General features: G+C 41.5%; 1 non-coding gene across 1 annotated transcript; it reads right to left on the reverse strand.

Annotated features, from left to right (window-relative positions):
- Positions 1–375: 375 nt before the first annotated feature.
- Positions 376–484, reverse strand: LOC141645136 (small nucleolar RNA R71). Its single transcript, XR_012544723.1, has one exon. It is a non-coding gene; the product is annotated as a small nucleolar RNA R71 (small nucleolar RNA).
- Between the last annotated feature and the right edge of the window lie 10,531 nt (positions 485–11,015).

Genomic DNA, 11,015 nt, shown 5'->3' on the forward strand with positions numbered 1-11,015 from the left:
TTATGGCTATGATATATGATAATTTTCAGCCAAAGGAGCACCACCTTCCAAAGGGGCAACAGTTACCTACCCCTTCTACCGGTAAATTCGAGTTTCGTTCCTCTTATATTGATTTAGTGGAACGGAATCAGTTTGCGGGTCTACCAGATGAAGACCCCTTGAAACATATGGAAATTGTCACGGACTATTGCTGTTCAATACCTATACCGGAGGGGGTAACTCAAGATGAAGTAAAGGGGTTCATGTTCTTATACTCCTTGAAGGATTCGGCGCGAGATTGGTATCGCTACCTCGATAGAGTAGCAGCTGGAGTCACTGATTGGACATCTTTAGCACTAGCCTTCTACAAGAAGTACTTCCCGCCTTCGAAGACTGATGCCTTGAAGAGTAAAATCACGAGTTTTCAGCAAGGAGCCGACGAAGATTTTTGTGAAGCATGGGGACGTTTCAAAAGTTTGGTCCGAGCTGTCCCCCATCATGGTTTCCAGCAATGGTATCTTTGCAATCTATTTTACAATGCTTTATATGATGATTACAAAGTTATTTTGGATGCACATTTTGCTAATGGTAGGTTCCAAAATAATACCGGTCAAAGTAAAGGTTGGAACACCATTGAGGAGATGGCAGTCCATAAAGCTGAGTTTGGAAGTTCACGTGGTAAGTCACGAAAGCAAAGTGAAGACATGACTGCTGTTGTGTCACTTATAACTTCCATTTCTACCCGTCTCGAGAAACTCGAGACTTTTGAAGCTTCCAAAGGGAAGGTCGAAGTTCCTATTCAAAACTCAGATGAGGTCGAGAGGTAAGAGAGATGGTCGAACTCCTTTTGGTTCAAGTGGCGAATATGGAAGCAGCCGGGATTGAGTCCTCACAGAATTTTGTGAAACAATTGGAGAATATGGAGGCTAAGCAAGCCGCTAATTCTTCAATTAAATGTGAAGGGCCGGTTGAGACGATCAATGCCATAAATCTCAGAAGTGGCCTTTCTTATGAAAGCCCCGACGAGCGAAAGGAAGACTCGGGAAATGATGAAGAAGCTCGTTTGAATTCTGATGCAAAAACGAGTCTGAATGCCAGCGATTCCGGTCGATCGACCGACATTCCCAGTCGATCGACTGAAATGTCAGACAAAATAGTTTCTGGTCAGAAACTATTCATACCTAGCACATCCAGTCGATCGACCAACATCCTCAGTCGATCGAGTGAGATACCTGATGACGATAATTCTGGACAGGAACTGTTCACGCCCAGCTTACTTGGTCGATCGACTACCCATACTAGTCGATCGACTGGATCTCCAGAGCAGGATGCAAATCCGTCAACCAGTTTGCACGATTCATCACTCATTGATGATTTGACGGGGGTTTTAAACCTACGGAAGCCGAAGGTTACTGATCCTACGGCCAGTGTTGCAGTCCCGTATCCGGAGTGTTTGAAGGCTACCAAGCTGGAGCGTAAGTTTGGTAAGTTTCTGGAGATGGTCCAGAATCTCGAGGTAACAGTTCCTTTCACTGATTTAATTACCCAGGTACCCTCTTACGCTAAATTTATGAAGGATATTTTGAATCGTAAGAGAAATTTTCGTGATAATGGTAATGTTGCGTTTGTAGAGGAATGTAATGTTCTTTCACAAGTTAATGTGCCTCCTAAATTAAAGGACCCGGGTAGTTTTTCAATTCCTTGCACTATAGGTAACCACGTAATTGGAAAGGCTTTGGGTTACTCTTTGGATGACATTAAGGGCATCAGCCCTGATGTTTGTATGCACAGGATAGAGTTGGAAGAAGGCCACAAGCCTTATAGATAGGGTCAACGCAAGTTGAACCCAAAGATGCAGGAAGTTGTTATGGCCGAGGTGATGAAACTACTAGATGCAGGTATTATTTATACAGTTGGCAACTCCAAGTGGGTTAGCCCAGTTCAGGTAGTCGCAAAGAAAGGAGGGACTACCGTGGTTAAAAACGATAAAAATGAATTAATACCAACTCGAGTAGTGACAGGGTGGCGAATGTGCATTGATTATAGACAGTTAAATGCCGCCACTAAGAAAGACCATTTCCCCCTCCCTTTTGTTGACCAAATGACTGAAAGACTTGCTTCTAACAAATTTTTCTGTTTTCTAGACGGATATTCAGGGTTCTTTCAGATCCCTATTCATCCGGACGATCAGAGTAAGACTACTTTTACCTGTCTACAGGGTGTTTTTGCTTATCGTAGAATGCCTTTCGGATTGTGTAATGCCCCTGCTACCTTTCAGAGGTGCATGATGGGGATTTTTTCTGATTATATAGAGAATATTATGGAAGTATTCATGGATGATTTCTCGTTTATGGCAAAGTGACTTTGATCGTTGTTTAGCTAATCTTGATAAAGTCATGCAGCGTTGTATAGATGTTAATCTTGTTTTAAATCGGGAAAAGTGTCGGTTTATGGTCAATGAAGGAGTTGTGTTAGGGCATCTGATTTCTGATAAAGGTATACATGTTGACAAGGCAAAGGTGCAGGTGATTGAGCAATTACCTCCTCCCGTGAATGTTAAAGGAGTAAGGAGTTTCCTAGGTCACGCTGGTTTCTACCGGCGTTTCATTAAGGATTTTTCTAAAATTGCTAAACCACTTACACAATTGCTTCTTAAGGATGCTGTCTTTGAATTTACTGATGAGTGCCATGTCGCTTTTAACAGGTTAAAGGAGGCCCTAGTTTCTGCGCCAATCATTCAGCCGCCTGATTGGGACCTCCCATTTGAGATCATGTGTGATGCCAGCGATTATGCTATCGGTGCAGTCCTGGGACAGCGAAAGAATAAAGCTTTGAATGCCATATACTATGCGAGCCGAACTCTGGATGAGGCTAAAGTCAACTATTTTACCACCGAGAAAGAGTTTCTAGCTGTTGTTTTTGCTTTAGACAAATTTCGGTCTTATTTGTTAGGTTCTAAAGTTATTGTTTACACTGACCATGCAGCGTTGAAGACTCTCTTTATTAAGAAAGATGCAAAGCCAAGGCTTTTGAGGTGGATACTCCTTTTACAGGAGTTTGATTTGGAGATCAAAGATAAGAAAGGAGCAGAGAATGTGGTAGCTGACCACTTATCTCGTCTGCAGCTGACAGAAAGGGAGGATTCTTTGCCTATTAATGATTCTTTTCCTGATGAGAGTCTTTTAGCTATTACTACTTCAGGGTCTTATCCACCCCCTTGGTTTGCTGATTTTGCTAACTTTGCTGTGACGGGTAGGATACCACCTGAGCTTTCATGGCAGCAGAAGAAGCGGTTTGCCTATGATGCTAGATAGTATTTTTGGGATGATCCTTATGTTTTCAAGGAATGCGCAGACGGTCTCATCCGGAGATGCGTACCTCAGTGGGAGGTGAAGGATATCCTAGAGGCTTGCCACTCCTCTGCTTATGGTGGTCATCACGGTCCGTCCAGGACCGTAGCTAAGGTACTCCAATCTGGTTTCTATTGGCCGACTTTGCATGCAGATTGTCGCAGTTTTGTTGCTGAATGCGATGCTTGTCAAAGATCGAGGAATATTTCCAAGAGACATGAGATGCCACAGGTAGGCATTCTTGAGGTCGAGATTTTCGATGTCTGGGGCATCGATTATCAAGGACCTTTTCCGAGCAGTCAAGGTAACAAATATATCCTCGTAGCTGTAGATTATGTATCCAAGTGGGTAGAAGCTATTGCTACTCCCCATTGCAATGCAAAGGCCGTGATTAAATTGTTTAAAAAGATTATTTTCCCTCGTTTTGGTGTCCCTCGGGTTGTCATTAGCGATGGGGGAATGCATTTTAAAGAGAAACAACTTAGTGCTTTATTGACTAAATTCGGTGTCCAACATCGTAGAGGTTTGGGGTATCATCCCCAAACTAGTGGTCAGGTTGAGGTTTCTAACAGAGAATTGAAAGAAGTCTTAGCTAAAGTTGTTTCTAAATCACGGAAAGACTGGAGTCTCAAATTAGCTGATGTCTTATGGGCTTATAGAACTGCGTTTAAAACGCCAATCGGGATGTCACCGTACCGATTGATTTATGGTAAGACATGTCATTTACCTGTTGAGTTAGAGCGTAAGTCTTGGTGGGCTATTTGTGATTTGAATTTGGATCCTAACCTCTCTCGCGAGAAACGCATGACACAGCTGAATGAGCTAGAGGAATTTAGGCTGCTGGCCTATGACAATGCAAGGATCTACAAGGAAAAATCAAAGCGCTGGCACGACAAGAGAATCATCAAGCGCGAGTTCAATATTGGCGATAAGGTACTTCTTTTTAACGCTCGTATCCGTCTATTTCTGGTAAGTGAAATCCAGGTGGACTGCCCCTATACGGTCACAAGTGTCACAAAGTTCGGATCTGTTGAATTGGAGACCTCTCTTTGGAGAAAGGTTCAAGGTAAATGGCCAATATGTGAAGCACTATCATAGATCAGATGCATATGTTGGGAAGGTCGAGGTTTTGTACTTCGACCCGCTATCAGATGATGAGAAGTGAGGTAATAAGGTCGTGCGGGACCTCTTAAACCAGCGCTAACTGGGAGGCAACCCAGGTTGTAGTTATTTTGTAATTTAGGATTTCCGTTTTGTTGTTTCATTCAATTTGCTTTTAAGTTTTCTCGTTTTGTTTCCTTTATTTTCATGCATTTGCAACTTCTTGGTTTGGGAAAATTGTGCGCCTTTGATACCTTCTGCAGGAATTTATTTTATGCAAAGGTGCGTAAGTGGTATACTGGAGTTTTGCAAGAGAAAGACAGGAGGTTATGATGGCAAATTGAATTTTGACGATTTTAATTCCAATTGCCAGTTCAAACAGTCGATCGACTAGAAGGTTCAGTCGATCGACTAAAGAAAGGAGAGCAGAGCTACTGTGCATGGGTTAGTGGTCGATCGACTGGGTCACATAGTCGATCGACCACCACGGAGAGTCCAGAAGCCAGGATTATGAAGGATTAGTCGATCGACCGTGTAAACTGGTCGATCGACCAGATCGCGGGTTCAGAGGCTGCTGATAAGGGAAGTTTTAACCCTTATTTCCTCATTCTTTCATTGTTCACAAAATTTAGAAAAGAGCAAACCCCTTTTCCCTCTCCCTTTTTCGCGTTTTCTCTTGCAAATCCGCCTCGTTCTCCGCCATTCTTGCTTTAATCTTCAAAGAAATCATCAAGGTATGCTTCTAAACTTATTTCTATGCTATTTGTTCGAGTTTTGCTGAAGATCAATGTTAATTTTTCGAGCACTGACCCCTTGAGTCGAAAAATTCGAATTGGGGAAAATGATTTTTGGATGTGATTTCTATTCATTTACATGCTTTAATTGCTTATTCTAGCCTTTACCCCTTGATTTTCGACACTAATTACCAACTAGGAGCGATTAATTCCGTCTGCCCTAAAAATTTCGAAACCCTAATTTGGGTAGATGGTCTGATTTTGATGCGGGTTTCTGGAATTTGTAACTTGAGTTGGTTATTGTTGCTAATTTGACTCTTTTGCAGGAACAACAATGACAAAGGGAAAAGCACCAATGCAAGAAGGACAGTCGAGTCAAAGGCCTGCTAAGCGGCCGCGCGGACCGCCTCTGAAGATAGAGACCACTACGGATAGTCTACCTGACTATCCGCAGGTTATCTTTGAAAAACCTATTCAGCGCGCTAAATTCTCTTTCTTTGCTTCGTCTGTAAAGGTCACAGCTACCCGGTTTCTCCACAAAGACACTTTGGAGAAACTAGGCTGTTATGAGTCGGTCATGTCCCTGCTAAATGGGACGGGTATGATAGGTCTGGTGGACATGTCTGAGTTCACCTATTATGTGATGACCCTTGAATTCTTTTCCTCTTAAGCTTTTGATTCCAAAGCCTTTGAGGCTGATGAGACCAAACCCTGCATTTTCTTTCGACTTTTTAATGTTAATTATTCTCTGACACTTGCTGATTTTGCGGGTTTTCTGGGTCTTCACTCCGAGGGTAGCACCTCAGACTTCTCTGACACTCACCGGGCCATGTGGTCCTGCATTGGTGACACTTACGGGTCGAGGAGGACGGGCACTTCCGTCCACTTGCCCCCTCTCCGTTATTTCCTACGGCTAATAGCTAACACCGTTTTTGGCCGTAAAGAGTCGAACAATGTTAATAATATTGAGCTTTCAATTTTGGCGGGTTATCTGAACGTTGAGCGTCGGAGAGCCCGCATCTATAACATTGCCTACTTGACCGCCGCGCACTTTCAGACTGTAAGTGCGGGCGCCTTGACCACCATTGCCTGTGGCGGTTTGGTGACACGTATCACCAACTGTCTTGTTCTACTTTTCCCTCGACAGCAGGATCCCATTGACCCAGAGCTGCGTTTTATGGACCTCCCTTACGCGAGGGGTGTCTATTGGGTCGATAGACAGATGCGGTGGAAGATTGACTCTTTCATCTGTGACCGCATCCCTGCCACCGGTTACCCTCCTGTCTTGCCCCTCACCACTGTTGAGGGGACTGCTAGACCGCCCTTGCCTAGTTACAGGCTTCCTTTGGTGGCGGCCACTCCTTCTGCTAGCACTTCGAGGAGGGCTCATGCCTCCTCTTCACAGGCACCCCCTACCCCCACTGCTCCCACTGCTGGCACTTCCACTTTTCGACCACCTACTCCCTTAGTTATCCCTCCGGTCATGGACCAGAGGGCGATGTCACGTGTCTTGGGTGATTTATGCAGGAGCTTCAACGAGCACAGATTGGACACGGCCATCGCCCTGTTCCCGGTCTACGACGAGCTAGCTCGAGGGGGGCTGCTTCCACAGGGTGACTGGGCTCACCCTTCTTACTTTGTTCCTCCAGTGGGTGGGTACCCTCAGGCTGCTAGGAGACCCCCTCCTACCACCACCACTACTGGTCCCTCCACTTCCCAGAGAGCCACTCCCTCCGTTTCCAGGAGAGCTACTCCTGCTGCTGAGGAGGAGGAGAGTGAGTCGGGGTCTGACGAGGACGGGGACTCTGACTACGAGGGTGGAGATTAGATGCTGGTGACCTCCCCGTTTTTGGCTGGTTTGGGGAGGTCGTATTTTGTGAGTTGCTTTCCTTTTTCCTTTCGCTTCCTTTTACTTTTTATGCTTTTATTCTCCCATTTTTCTCTTTGGTGATTTCTTTGTTGAGCACAATGGGGACATTGTGCGTTTTGGTTTGGGGAGGGTATTTGCATATGCCTTTTGTTTTGCATCTGCATTTGTTTTTTATTGCATTTCAGTCACATGTTTAGTGCATTTTTGTTTGCATTTGTTTTTATTTTCATTTTCACCATTCAAAAAAAAAAAAAAAAATGCATAAAAAACCAAAAATATCACGTTTACTTTTGCATATAGTTGAGTCGGATTGGAGTTTTTAATGATGATTCTGCTCTATTAGTCAAATATGCCATTCCTTGCCCTTTCATAGCTGCTTAGCAAGAATTAAAAGCGATATCTCAAATTTTGTTGTGGAATCTACTTCGGGCGATTAGACTTGACTCATTACTTTTGGCAAACTACTTATACCTTCTGAGATATAGAGCCTATAACTGGTGACATTTATGACCGGTTAATTTAGGATTGAGAGTAGTTACTCCCTTCATTCCATGTTTTGCACGTGTATGAGTTTTGATTTCTTATTGCCTATACGCATGGGTTTGTGGTCGGTATTGCATGTTTGGAGAATTATTGCATTATCCCCTTTCTCATTTTACCCCACTAACTCCACTATAAGCCAAAATTGCCAGTTGCCCTCAACTACATCCCATAATTAGCCTACCATTGTGCCAAGCTAGGAAGTAGTAGAGGAATTCGTTGATTTAAGTTGTTTTGGTTCGCTCTTGTAATGTTGGAGCGGGTATTTTTGAGAAATGACGGATTTACTTGGCAGAATATTCTGAAGTGTGCAGGGTGGTCGATCGACAGCCCTCATTGGTCGATCGACCACCAGTTCAAATTACGAAAAAAAAAAGAGGAAAAAGAAAGAAACAGAAATAGAAAAAATGAAAAAAAAAAAAGAGGAAAGTTTTGAAAATAATAAGTCTTGGCTGAAATAAAGGCACGCCTCATATGCTTATCTCTTGATTTGGAGGCGTTCGTTTGGACTTTTGTGTTGCCTAGTCAATAAAGGCATGGTCTTTTTGTTGGGTTGGAAGAACGGGATTCGGTTTCTAATGGTTCGTTAGGTACTAGCTTGGTTCTTACCTTCACTTCCCCATAATTGTTTTGCCCCTTCTTTCCCACTTAGCCTCACATTTCCAAATTTTGCAATAATTCGGCATGTGATAGTCCTTGACGGTGGTTATGCGTATATACGGTGAATAGAATCATTATTCATGCTAGTCAAGCATACATGTTTTGTCGGTCGCAGTCTAGGTGAGAGACTATTCTTCTCTTCTCTCTCTTTTACATATCATCTTACCATTTGCCTTGCTGAGAGAAGAGCGATCCGGGAGAGTCCGATTGTGTGAGTCTTGCAAGGTCGAATGCCCGATCTAATTCTACGATATGCATAAATTTGTTCGCTTGATTTAAGCTTCGCAGTAGTTGATTTTGGGCATTAAATGATTTGGCATTGACTTGTGGTTAGCTCTGAAATGTACTCCTCTCCATTTAGGTTTTTATACGGGTCATAGTGCTTGCTTGGGGACAAGCAAGGTTTGGTTTGGGGAGATTTGATACGTGCATATTCTATACACTTTATCTGCGGTTTTGGCACGTATTTTCATGCATAATTGGTAGCTTAAGGCTACTATTTCTCCCGAAACGGTTTACTTTGCATTTTCTATGATTTATTGTAGGAATGCGTGGAAGTAGGCTAAATCAAGCCAAGTTCGTCCTCCGGAAGCAAGTTCAGGGAAGCCAAGAAGAAGGAGAGCTCATTCACTCACCTTGAGATGCGTGCAAGGAGTGAAGACTCATTTTGGAAGCATCAAGGAGCTACTGCACAGCATACTTAGTCGATCGACTAAGCCTTTCAGTCGATCGACCACTGGAACTCAGACAGGAGCCACTGTTCCACAGGTTCAGTCGATCGACCGTTCAGACCAGTCGATCGACCTGTTTTCGAGCTGATGTTTAATTTTCCGTGTTAGACTTTTAAAAGCCCAACTTGTAATTAACTTTCAGTATCTTTTTATCAGTTGAACGCAGCAACTTTTAGGTTATGTAATTTCATTCTGGAAAAAACTTAGTTTTCAGATCTAGCTTAAGACGGAGACCTTGATTCGAATGCTTGGTTCTTGATTTTCAATTAGTAAGCCTTTAATGCAATTTTTCTTCCTTCTTATTCTTCCCTGTTAATTTAATTCTTGTTTTCTTCAATTAATTTCAGTAATTAAATTTCTCTCCTTTGTTCTAGTTAGAATCAATCATGTTGAATTTGTCTTTATTTATTAATTTCGCAATTAGTGTAGTCATGATTATGCATAGGTAATTCTTTTGATTGGGAATAAGGTGAGCCATGGTATTAAATTAGGATAGTTGTGTAGCATGAGTTCTTACGTATTGGTCTTGTCATCTTTTGATGGATTTCTTTGCTAGGTCGAAAGATTGGTAATTTGATTTATCGCTAGATTTAGAATTTCTCTTGAGTGAAAACTTTGATAAATTCTAGGGAATTATTAGACCGTGAGGTTATTTGAGCTTTGATCGAAAGACTAGCTTATTCTCCCTGAGACCGTATTATAAGATCTCTGCTGCTTGACTGACTTGTCTTGTGCCATGGTGAACCGAAATTCCCGATCCTCTTTTCATCTTGTTAAGAATCTTCATTTTATCAATTAGCCTATTAGTCAATCAATTTCAACTCCCAATTAATTGTTACCTTTTTAGACTGAAAAATAGCAAACAAAATCAACCTTGTCTCTCTGTGGTTCGACCCTTACTATCACTAGCTATAGTTTTAGTTTGGAATTACAAATTTAATTTTGGTACTAAACGACGGTATCAGTGATCGTCTCACTTTCCTTACGAGTCAGGGTGGTGCTTTGGTGATGCACGGGAAAGCCATGGCGGGTGATCAAGCTCTCACGTTGGAAGCCACAAAAGCTCTTTCCTTCAAAGTGCTCAATGTTATAGCTCTTCTACTATAACATTGAAATGCTGAGTTTTTATACATGACTTATAATTGTTTCGAAAATTGTTTTATAATTGTTTAAAGTTTGTTTTAAATGTTTTAGTAAAAGTATTTATATAATAAAGCCCGGTTTAGTGAGGAGTCCGGTTTTATAGTAAACGTTAATTAGTAGTCTTGATGGATCAACTTATGAGTTGGACCTTGCTACTAATTAGGGTTTCTGTATAGCCTCTCCTAAAACCTAAATTCTAATTATATGTTGAGATTAGGGTTTGCACAATTCACGAAGCTGATGGGCCGTGATATTTCCTGTTGCCTAGGGGATATTAGGTAAAGATTTTATTCTCTAATTATATCTTTACATATCTTATATATCCTACTTAATATATTTATTTATGGTTAGAGATTTTCTTGTTTTAGGAAATCTTATCATAATCTTAGAATTTATAGTAAAGATAATACTTGGAAAGATTATATTCTATCTTTTAGAATATTCTTTATTATCTTTCAAGGCTTTTAGGAAAGAGATAATAAGAAGATATAATTTTTTTTTATATCTTAATATTTCGGCTATTAGGGTTTGACAAAACCGTGTAGCCTACTCTTTCTCCTCCTATAAATACTTTGCTATTTACAACATCTAAAACAGAGACCTTAAGCATAAAAATTGTTTTCATCTTTAAAAAGCAAACCGTGTGTTTTAAACAGAAAAACCGATTTGCAATTTTGAAAGGTCGTGTGTCATAAAACTAGCATACTCGTTCTTCATTTATCGTTATAAGATAATAGTGCGTAATTGATTTCTTACTTGTTCATTAACGTGAACCTTTGTTAGAATCATTAGTGCTTTCTTATTAGCGTAAGTTAGTCACTCGAGTATTTAACGGTACTCATTGAGTTACAGCTAGAGTTAGTTGTACGAGTTGGGTTAGTAAATTTGTAATCCGTAGAAAGGTACT

The sequence above is a fragment of the Silene latifolia genome, chromosome 2 (genome assembly GCF_048544455.1).
Source record: "Silene latifolia isolate original U9 population chromosome 2, ASM4854445v1, whole genome shotgun sequence".
NCBI classification, from domain to species: domain Eukaryota; kingdom Viridiplantae; phylum Streptophyta; class Magnoliopsida; order Caryophyllales; family Caryophyllaceae; genus Silene; species Silene latifolia.